Genomic DNA, 12,019 nt, shown 5'->3' with positions numbered 1-12,019 from the left:
CATATAGAAGCAATGACTTGGATCCAATGGAGAATTTCCACAGACAGAACAATTTCCACCTGTAGAGCTCAAATTTCTTTTTTTTATTTAGAAGATTTCTATGCTGGAGGCAGCTTACAATGAAAATAATTATCAGTATAAACACAACAAGCTAGTAAAAGAAGGCCAGGGGAATAAACAATCATAAAACTATCCAGCAAACAGACCTCGGACCAATAGCAGCCTATTAAAAAGCTGGAAAGATAAAAACCCTAATTAAAAGGTCAGGTAAAAAGACATGCTTTGGCCTACTATCTAAAGTGCAGTGAAGTAGGCACCAGGTGAATCTCAGGGGGGGGGGGCATTCCAAAGGCAAGATGCTACCACAGTAAATGCCCTGTCTCTAGTTGCCAGCAACTTCACCTCTGAAGGTGAGGCATGGAGAACTGGGCTTCAGAGGCACATTTTGACTGGTGGGCTGGATAGTAAGGAAGGAAACGGTCCCTCAGGTATCCTGGCCCCAAGCAGTTTATGGCCTTGAAGCTAAGAACCCGCTTACTCCTGGAAACAGATGAGTGGCCAGTGCAATCCTTTAGGTCTCTGCCCAAAGATACAGACTGATTTCACACAAGAGCTGCACCGCAGTCGCTCCTCCCTTTGCCCTGCTTCTATTGGTCAATTTCCCACTCGAAGCCACGCGGCCGCATTTTGACTCACAGCTTCACCCGATTTTCCCCGCGGTTTCGTGATCCTCAAAAAACCCAATCAAAGAAGGCAATTCTTGAACCAAAAGTAAGTAATATTTATTTTTTATTACTTTCTACATTTAGGTTTTAAATTGTATGATATATTGATTTTCTTTTTTTGTCTTTAGGTCTATAGTTTAGAACCACTGGGCAAGTGATTGCACTTTTAAAGATCTCATTTGCATATTTATTGTGTGTCTGGTGGTTTTATTCTGGAAGTAAGTTTATGGTATATATTTACTAATTGGTAATATAGATTTACAGTTCATTAACCTGTTGTAAAAATATGTGTTTAATTTCCTATTTTTTATCTTTTACAGCAACTTGTTTTCTGGTAGATATTGAATTTATATTTTGTATCCATTCTGATTGTGTCTACATGATTGTATTGTATTTATATAGCCATCTTGCCACTCAATTGTTTGACCTCTGAGGAAGGCCTATGCAGGCCGAAACGCGTCAGGTCATGTTTAGGTCATGTTTTTAAGCCCGTGTGTATTGCCATATTATTTATATATTTGATGTGAATGGGCCCTTATATATGTTTTAAAATTTGTAATTAATAAACACATGTAACTTTTTCTATATATTTTCTACATTTAGTTTTTAGTATTGGCCCTCTTTTTCACATTTTACTAACCTTTGTTAGGTTCTGAATTTTAGTGTTAAGGTTCAGTTTTTTGCCCTTTCTGTCCCTGCTGGAATCTATGGTGACACATGAAGTGTCCTATAGATATAAAGTAATATTCTCACATGATGATGAACTGAAGTTTCACATAACATTTTCTGGGCTAGTATCATCATAAAATATGTTTAAGAAGAAGCTATTACCCCATATTGTAGCACTTTGATTTGTTGGACAAATCTTACAAAAATAAAACTACTGTCTAGCACAGTTTCTTCTACGCTGTGCTAGGGGGCGCTGGCGCACATTTCAGAGGACTGCTCAGAGCATTTTAGCTTCAACTCAAAATATTTTCCCCTTCCATAGGAAACAATGGAGGATTGGGGCACCTCCTTATGGTATCCATAGAATTGGACCTCCTAGTCCAATCTTTTTGAAACTTGGAGGGTTTTTTTGAGGAGAGGCACCAGCACCTATGCTGCAAACTTAGTGCCTGTACCTAAACAAACAAACAAACACCAGAGCCCCCCAGATCAATTCTCTATTATCGCCTATGGGGCTCATCGACTGTAATGGTCCCCATAGGCTATAATTGAGCCGGGGGGGGGGGTTGCACACCCCTATAATTCATTCTGAGATTTTTACAAGGTTATGGAAATAATCTTCTAAAAATAATTTGTGCAATAGTCAAATGTAGACTCGCTTACAACTTTAATGCTATTGGCTTCCCCCCCGCCTCATGAGGCAGAATTTTTGCTCACAACACTGTGGAGCTTAGAGGAACATTGCTGTCCAGTCATCTTGCCAAAGGGAAAAAAAACACCTGAATTTATTTTCTCAAATCTCAAAAGATTTCAAGATCAATGAGACAGTTTCATTGGAAATATACAGAAGACAAGATTTTGAGAAACGGTGCCCTTCCAGTGGGAGCTGGTTTTCACATGGCTGCTTCTCATTCCCATCTGTTAACTTTTGCAATGGGGACATTGTGTGGAAGGGTTAGATGACCTAGGAATTTCATGCACAAGCACTGTTTCTCCTCTGGAGCCAGTGCATAAGTGTAGTGAATACCCATGTCATAATCCCCACCCACATAGTCACCTTTACTTAAGTTACCAAAGTGAGGTGGGGTCAATGTCGAGGGGTCAATGTGACTTATCAAATAACTAGTTTCTAGAAATTATAATATGGGTGCTCAGGAGTCAGCGTTTGACTCAGACAAAGACGAATGAGCAATTTCATTGGTCCAGGCTCTACATATATTCAACTTTTTGTCAGATTTGTAATATTTTCTATCACTGCAAATAGCCTCTTTGCACACCCAGTCAGGAAGAATCTGTTGTGAACATCTGTGAATTTGAGCAGTCAATTGTAGTAGCTCGAAGCATGAACACAAGAGACTGCTTGCTATTTGTGGAGTTAAAGACATTCAGCTGCACAGCTCATGGCACTCAAGGCTATGGTACATTAAACTACAGAAGAAATGTTACCTTTTCAAAGAGGAGGCCCCAAAACTCCATTTTTATATGAAAAATTGGATTCCATAGAATACAACAAAATCTGTGAAAGTAATAATAATACTTAATGCTTAGTGCTTCGGACAGTGGCTTACAATTTCAACACGCTAAACGTAAACATTTCATCAAGCTATATTTCAACACTATGAAGGAAACAGAAAAGCAAACCAGAAGATGCTACTGACTTTCCACATGCAGGGCATTAGGTGAACAGTGGGACCTTGGTTTTGGCATTGCAAAAAACTCTGAATGATGCCTTTAACAAGGGCAGCAAAAACTTTGTTATCTACCATTCATGGGGCATGAGAGTTGCCAGTTAACCGTATGTGCCAAATACTCAAGCTTGTTGCTCTGCCCCACTCCCTAATGAGAGGAATCTGCAGCAGATCCCCCACTCCATGGGAAATGCCATGGTGACAGCCTCCTCGCCTAGCAGGAATCTTCCCCCTGAGCCATTGAGCCATCTTGCCCCTTGGGAGCCCTCCAACAGAGCTTCCTCCTGGCAGCTGAAGGGAAAGGTGGCACCTGAGGATGGTGTCAACTGGCACCACGGGCTACCAAAAGTCCAGCAAGAATACTGACATCAAGCTGGGTGGCTGGAAAGGCAGGAGGGGGTAGCACATGAACCTAAATATGGAATGGTATGTTGGCTAAGGGGAAGGAGGCTGACCTCTGGGAGATACTGGTAGAGGTCATTTCGGGGGGGATCACGGGGGATCGCAGTTCCCCCAGGTGAGGTATGGGGGGCGGGGCACATGACGAAGCCCTGCCCTCTGCTTCGGGCCACCCCGCTTCCGGCCCTCATTCAGCCAGGAGGAGGCAGGAGAAGAGGGAGGGTAAGTTGCTTCCTCCCTGCCTCTCCCCACCCCTGCCTGGGGCCAGGGAGGGCCTTCGCGGGGCTTCCTTGCACTCCCACCGGCCTTGCAGGTCCACCGCCGGGCCCCTCATGGGGCTCGGCAGTGGAGCTGCACCGTTGGGGGCGGGGGGTGTGGCCTTATGACACACTTCCGGTGATGTCAGGGTGTGTGGCATATGCTAATGAGTTGTGCTAATGAGTTCCCCTAGCTCTTTTTCTACGAAACGACCTCTGGATACTGGTTAACTGAGTATTCTGGATAACTGAGTGCTGGGTAACAAAGTTTTTACTGTAATTTTCTCTTGCCATTTCTAGCAATTGGGTTCAAAGATTCCAGCGATGTTAACGTATCTGAAGAGAGAGTCTGTTGTCCTAAAAATAGCATTACTGAAAAAAGAATGCAACATATAATGCTTTTGAGTACAAGAAACAAAATGCTATGCTTTTTTCAGGATACATTTCACAAGGGAAGAATGGGGGGGGAGGAAAGGATTTGGGTATACTGGCAAGCATTTAGTTTTCACATTAGGGCCCCTGTATCATCTAGTACAGAGCATTTCGCAAAGTGCATGTTCTTATTTCATGCCTTTGCTGTGGTTATAACACCTGCCAAAATTAGGGATGAGAGAATTTCCCAGCAGTCACTTCCTTTATAGACCTGTAGGTTTGCTTTGTTCTGCATTCCATTCTATCTGAACTGAACTCCCATTTATACTGAGAGAATTTTTAAAAGCAATTCCAGAAGTGAAGCGTTACAGAACCGCAGCATGTGTAATGGGCCACATCCTTTAGTTCCTGCAGTTCATTCACATCTTCTCCTGCTCTATATTACCAGTAAACATCTACTGATTAAGTTTTTTTTTTAAAAAAAATCCTGCACAATACAATTTCAATGTGATTGTATGTATTTTAAATCTTATAGGTATTTGACCAATGTGCAAAGTATTCATTGGGAAACGTGATGCAATCACATGTACAATCATGCTAGGTTTGCTTTTTGTATCTTTTTATCAATGCACATTTTTGCATTAGTAATATAGAAGGATAACACAACTGAAGGGAAAGAATGGAAAACTGAATTTACATGGACATAATTTGGATTTATTTATTTTTTTTAAAAAAGGAAAGTTCCTATTTCATCGCTTCCACTTTGGAAACAAGACCAGGAACTTGGGAGAAATCCAGTTGAGGAGACTTTCACTAGCATCCCTAACAAAAAAAGCACAGTCCTGACATTGAATAGTTGTGATGCACTCCATGGGACATGGACATATAGAATGGATGTAGACATATCCATTCTATGAATGTTTTTCTGCAGTTTAGTTACATGGCCAAGTGGAACCTGAAATAAAGTACCCACTGATACCAGGTTTAACTAAGTTGAGCAATTTAGTACATTTCACCATGAATATCTGCAAAAAGAAAAAAAAGCACAGATCAATTGTACCAAATGAAACACATCACGGCAATATGTACCTTACTCTTCATGTAAATGTTTCCCAATGAAAATTTCAACTGCCTGACTTGAAGCATTCAATTATGATAAAACAGAATGTATTCAAGTTAAAGGTAAGACTCAAATGCATCACAATGTGCACTTTATTGAAGAAAACACATTTGCAGAGGAGGACACATCAGACAATGCAGATAACACAAAATGCAACAATCCAGACACTGATATGGAACAATTAAAATCTGATTAAAATGAGAGTGCTATGAGATGGTACACTTCTCGCACTACAACTTCAGCTCCTGATCACATTCCCTCTCTCTTTCTCTCTCCACATCTTGACTTCTCACCTCTCCTCTTGAGCAGAGCAACTTGAACAATGTTTGAATTCTTGGAAGTGACTGTCTTTCTATGTGGGCTTCTAGGATAGAGTACTGACATTTGAGGACTCCATATTAGTTTGACCCCTTTTTTTTGCTAACTCTACCTGTTTTCACTCTACCTGAATTCTTAGTATTGCTTCCAAGCTTGCATAGATACCTGTAATAGTTCACTTGTAACTAATTGTGTAGGTCACTGCCCAAACTCAGTGCATTCTTTAAGTCATATGTGGAAATGAAGTTATTAGCTCTTTTAGCAAAGAGGTGGTGGAAGGAACATTTTCTTTCTTATACCCAAGCTACTTAGAGGGAATCAGGGCTCAAACTGGAATGCCAGGCCACATCCACATCGAGAAATATCTAGGGACCTCTCGACCTCTCAGTTAAGGTTAAACAATTCTACACCAAGATCAGTAGATTTGCTTAACCTTGCCTGAGGCGTTGGAATAAATGTTGTTCCCAAAGTGGTTGCTATACAGATGCCATGTTATTATTTGAAGGAGTCACTGATGTCGCAGTTCTGTTGAATCTACTTTAATTATTTGATAATTGATTTTTGACCTCTGCTGCTATAAGACCTATTCAAAGTTTATTTAAGTTTAATCGCCCATAGGCCATACACCATAAAAAAAATAAAAAATGAGAGTTTAAAAGAACAGTAAAACAAAAATTTGCCACATCCACGATGCAGTTTTGGAAGAGGCTGCTCAGAAGTAGTCTTGGGTTGTGGTCACATGAGCAAGATAATGCGCAGGGGAAGTGAGGCTATTTACCCCGGAGGAAATTGAACAGCAGTTGTGCAATCACACAGTTCTTTGAAGCTGTGGGCATAGCCCGCCACTGCGTGATCAGACGCAATTGCAGGTGAGTGGGTTTTGGGGTTTTTTGCTGTTTGTTTTCGATTCGCTTAAATGGAGGATCAGTGAATCACATCTCCACACTGAGGGCTTCCTACGTCAGTATGCAATGGTATGCATACTGAGAAGGGGGGGGAAAGGCACTGAGTCGGGATGGCCTGATCAGACCATCCCAACGCCATGAGAGCGCGCTGGAGCGATCACACAGGGGAAAGTCCGTCTGTGGCCCGTAGCAACCCATTTGCTACTGGACTTTCCCCAGTGTCTTTTTACTCCGCTCCTACAGTGGAGCAAAACGGGTTGCCGATGGGTGCGGGACACTGGGCAGATGTTTGCATCTCATCGCGCCCTTTATATCTGCCCAGCATTTGTGCCTGTGGTGCAGCAAATTGTCCATGTGATCGCACTCATGACCATGATCAATGTTCCCTCTAAGCTGTGGAGTCTTGTGAGCAAATATTCTACTTTGTGAGCTACTGGCATTAAAGTTGTGAGCGAGCGATTTGGCTGCGGCATAAATCAGTTTGCTATAGAGCCATCCTTCCTGAGCTAAAACAAAAATGTGTGAGCCGGAGGCTAAAAATTTGTGAGCTAGCTCACACCAACTCAGCTTTAGAGGGAACTATGCTCATGATCTTGCTGCATCAGGAAAAGATGAATATTTCAATAGCCATTTTTGTAGGAAACTACAACCGTATCAGCATTTTTCCCTTCACATTTTGAATGCATGAAGTCATTTTATTGTACATACTAAAGAACATACTTCAGTCAGTATCAAAACAAGTCAGTCAGTATCGAAACAAGTCATACCCTATATTTGTTATGCAAATGTTTATATTCCTGTTGTTTTTGTTACCTTCTATTCTTATGTTATCTGTATAAATGTTGAGATCTGTTTTTTTTTATTCATCGTTTATATGGTTAATTCTATTATTTATTTTCTTATGCACACATTCATCACTATTATTGATGTTACACAATATTTATGAATATTTTTCATTTAAATAAATGTTCATATCATATTTGCTTGCCTTTCTGTTTAGATCCCCTTAACTGTTTCTTTCCCCTCCTCACTTTCAAGGTCACTATGAGGAAGCTACCCAGTTCCAAGTGGCTGAGGCCACGGCAGCAATACTCTTTTTCTTCCATCTAATTACTGGCAATTCCTCACAACCAGACAAGTCCTTAAGAATATGCCAGTGTTTATAGAGGCTTCTTATGATCTTATGTCCCATTGGTGAGAAGTCAAAAGCACATGCTATTCTGGTGGAATAGGCCTTGGTGTCAAGGGAAATAGTAGAGTCCTCAGGTATGTATCAATGTATTTATGGGAACCTCCCAAGCCTCCTATGAAGTTAAATGGGTAATAATGCTCAAAAAATAACTTTTTAAGCTTGGTGTAACACTTGAGTGGTGGAGTGCAACTGGGAGCAGAGGATAAGTGCCTGTGCACATCCTGCACTAGTCCCCTCAACTCTTTCCTGGGTGAGTGAAGATCTGATATTGGGGGTTCAGCTTAGTAATATGTTCAGTGTCTCCATGCTCCTGTGTAATAGTTATTCTGATTCTGATAATTGCATTCAATAGAAATGCTCAATTTTTGTAATTTTTGTTAAAGCTTTACCATATGGTTTTGACCTGCAGCCAATATAAATGTATAGAATGTTCAATTTTTGTAATTTTTGTTGCAGCTTTACCATATGATTGCGGCCCGATGAAGGGTTGAAACGGAGATTTACTTGGGACATCTATTGCCATGGTTAATACCACCTGGAGGCTGGCAACCCTGCCTAAGAATGGAACGACATATACATAGTTGTTTAATTATTTTTAAAGGCAGTGCCTTATTCCCAAATGCGTCCACTGGGGCATCCTTTCTTGAGGCAGAAAACAGAGGGGAGGGGGTAGAGGGGCTTTTTAAAACAGACCCCTTACTTGCCTTTTAAAAACAAGACATACACAAGGTCCTGCTATTATATATTATTTGTCTGTTTTCTTGGATTAACAATCCACAAGAATAACACACAATCCCAAGACAGTCTGGTATGAAAAATATATATACAGATGTGTGCTAAATGCCCACAGAATAATACAATGACAAAAGAGACTAGATTAAAGCCATAACATCATTTAGTGTCTGGTAATGAAAAAAACCCACTTATTCCTTTATAGAAAAAAATACAAAGGTCAATAAAATTACATATAGCAGTCTGCTCCAAACTCTCTCAGTCAATATCCTTCTAACAGTCTTGTATTCTCAAAAGCAGTCTGCTCCAAATTCAAAACACTTATTCCGGATATTTAAGTTTTTCAGACCTCTGGTCTTTCCTTAAGAACAAACCCTATATAGGAATCTCACGTTCAATGTTACCTTCAAGTTGACACATTCATTGATTTATTTTTCTGTTAATCTACTTGGGCAAGGTGTCCTCGCTTATTTTCAAGCATGCTGCTGCTGCTGCCAAAGTCAAATGGACTCAGGCATAGTCTAGTATGAAAATTGTATCATTGTACTATTCTGTGGACATCTAGCACACATCTGTATATATTTTTTCATACCAGACTGTTTTCTTGGATTGCCAACAGTGCCATCCTAAACAGAGCAGAAGAAGGCTTGGAAGGGTGTAACTCTGCTTAGGATTGCACTGCCTGCTGTACAAGTGAGAATTTTTCTTGCCAATAAAATAAAGGCCTGTCTTCTTTCCTGCCTGAAATTGGGCAGGAATGATTCCTTAGGTACAAACCCAGCTATGTTCATCCCAAAGTGGGTGGAAATCAAACCAACGTTATAGCTGGAAACATGGCAATTAGTGAAGGATAGAGCAAAAAATAAAACAGAAGAAAAAGAACTTGTGTGATAGGTATAATAAAGGGGGGAAATCCTAATCAGTTAAAAACTAAAATGAATCAAAACTGAATACGTTTCTGTGCCACTCCTTGTGGACAGTATTTCTTTCCTTGCTCCTGTTGTGGTTGGCTAAGAGGCAGAACATGGACTTAAGCCTTCTAAATTCTTCAATCCATGTTACACAGGTACAGCTGTTGGATATTTCTCCATTTGCTGCACCGACTGATGGTTTTCAGAACCAACAGAGCAATATTCCCATTTTCTGCAAGAATGACTCCTTGGGTTCTCCTCTGGAAATCTTAAAGAAAGCTGCCTTTTGTTCTTTTCTTTTGAGCCCTGCCTGACCTCAATATGAGAGCAAATAATCTTTATATGATCTTTGCTACTCTTCGCCTTTTCAATTTCAATACTTGCTAAAAAGGGTTCTGATGTTGGGAAATCTTTTCAGAGAGCAATGGAAGAAGCAAGGTCTGACCCACCACATCCATGGTTAAAGCTATCACTTCATAGGGGCAGCTCATAGGGGCAATGCCACACTTTTATTTCAGCCACTGTGATTGTACATCAGTGCTATGAAACAGTAGGGGCAAACTTATGTCCACTGTGGCAGCCATGACTTTTTTCATGTGGCTGCTTTACCTGTAATATCTTCCTGGTTGTCAACAGGCCCAACTACATTATTAATCATGAAAAAATAGCATTTTCATGCTCTCACTTTATTCACTTCACTCATGCTCTTAATTCACTCACTCAAGATGTGCATTCTCCCATTAAGCAGTTTCAAGATTCCATATCACTCGAGCAAATTTCATGAAGTTACTTTAGGTACAATAAAAAATGGTCTGAGCTTTATTCTTTCTATGTAGAAATATCAAGGTCAGTTCCAAAAAAGCTAAAATTATATTAAAGCAAAAAATCTTTAATCAACTTGTAAATATTACAAACTGTCCACAAAAATTCATCTACTGTAGTTACATATATAGGTACCTTCCCCCAGTTCAAGGGGGGAAAACCCCCTCTCTTTTTGTAAAATTACACTATACGTATACATTTACAAGATTCTTGTCAAAATTAATTCAGAGAGATCAAGCATTAATGTGTTTGGTTTCCTGTATGTGGCTATACACACCATTGCGCAATACTTCATCCTGACCTGGCTTACAGAGAAATTCGGACCACTAACAACTAACCTCTATAAAGTTATCTCCAATGGTCCTAATTAATTATAACAACACAGAAAGATATTCATTCCATGTAAAAGTTTTTACATCTGGATGTTTCAGTGCTTTGGTCAGGCATGTTGTAATTCTAACAAATACATTGTATATGTATTATACAAATTTAAACCACTGGAGAAGGCCGCATGGCTGAAATGCATTTGGTGTACATTTATTTGATGTCACTAATAACTGTATCTGGTCATAGGAAAGATGGCTTGCAAAAGTTGTGTTCAGACTGGCAATTTGGCCCAATATAGGCACATTTTACAAACAGATCCGGCACGATCACACAGCCACGTCTGTCAGGCGTTCCCCAGGTGTACTCACCCCACCAGGGGATGACTTGGAGCCGGGTTAAAAAGCCACGACCTCCGAAGTGGTGTTTTTGTTTCCCCACGCATTCATTGTGCATGGCCGGATGTCTGAACACGGGGGAGCATGTGTAGAACGTATTTGGCAGTGTGAGCCTGCAGATCCATTCTGCTTCTGTAGAGGCAGTTTTTTAAAAAAGAATTGCCTATGTGCGCACACACATGATTTTGGGAATTTTTTTGCAATTCGCTCCATGGCTGAGGCGCCTAAATAATGTGGATGCTTTACCATGGGATGTCTCCATGGGTAACCCACAGCAGGGCGTGCTGTGTGGCTGATATATCCCACTACACTTTAACCCGGTTCAATTAGAGGTGGTACCATATTACGCCAAGCCGCCAGTGTGATCACAGCCAAAGGTGTGACATCCCATTTGTATATGTGTAATTTTACCAAAAAAAAGGTTTTTTTCTTGCTCTGGAGGAAGGTACCTTAACACAGGAAGCCCCACTCATCAGCAATCTGGAGCTGCACAGGTCTTGCACTGCCAATTGCCCATTTTAATATTACAGCAGTTATATGTTGCTCAGGATATGAACTGCTCCACTCAATGGGGGGTGGGATTAGAGGGGACATTGTTCTTCAGGCTATTGTACTGTAACTTTTGATACACAGGGAAAGAAGCAGTTTGTGTTTCCAGAGGTCTCATGGAGAGGGAGCGCTCCGGTACGGGGCTCCGGAAGAGAGCCTGGGGGACGGGGCGGTCACGTGGTGAAGCCCCGCCCCCTTCTTCGCACTGCCCTCTGCTTCGATCCTCATTCTGTTGGAGAACAAGGACGAAGCAGGAGGGTAAGTAGGTTGCCGAGCCCACCCGGCCTTGCCTTTCTCCCCCCCCACCCCAGGGCCCACCCTCCCCACCCCGTCGATCCTTCTCCCCTGCCTTTTCCCTCCCCCTCCCTGGCCTTCCGCCCCTTCTTGCAGGCCTGCGCAGTAGCACGGGGCTGTGCACGACCCTCCCCAGCCCAAAACTCACTGTCGCCGGCCCGTGCCTCCGCGCACGGGCCGCTGGACAGCCGCCCGCCCACCCAGCACTTTCTTCTCTCTGTCTCTTCCTCCCCCTTCCTGGCCTTCTGCCCCTTCTTGGAGGCCCGCGCAATAGCGCGGGGCCCTGCACAGCCCTCCCCAGCCCAAAACTCGCCGTCGCCGTCTCGTGCCTCCGCACACGGGCC

Source organism: Gekko japonicus, unplaced genomic scaffold, assembly GCF_001447785.1.
Source record: "Gekko japonicus isolate JY-2015 unplaced genomic scaffold, Gekko_japonicus_V1.1 scaffold417, whole genome shotgun sequence".
Classification (NCBI taxonomy): Eukaryota; Metazoa; Chordata; class Lepidosauria; order Squamata; family Gekkonidae; genus Gekko; species Gekko japonicus.
Note: the sequence above shows the minus strand (reverse complement) of the source record.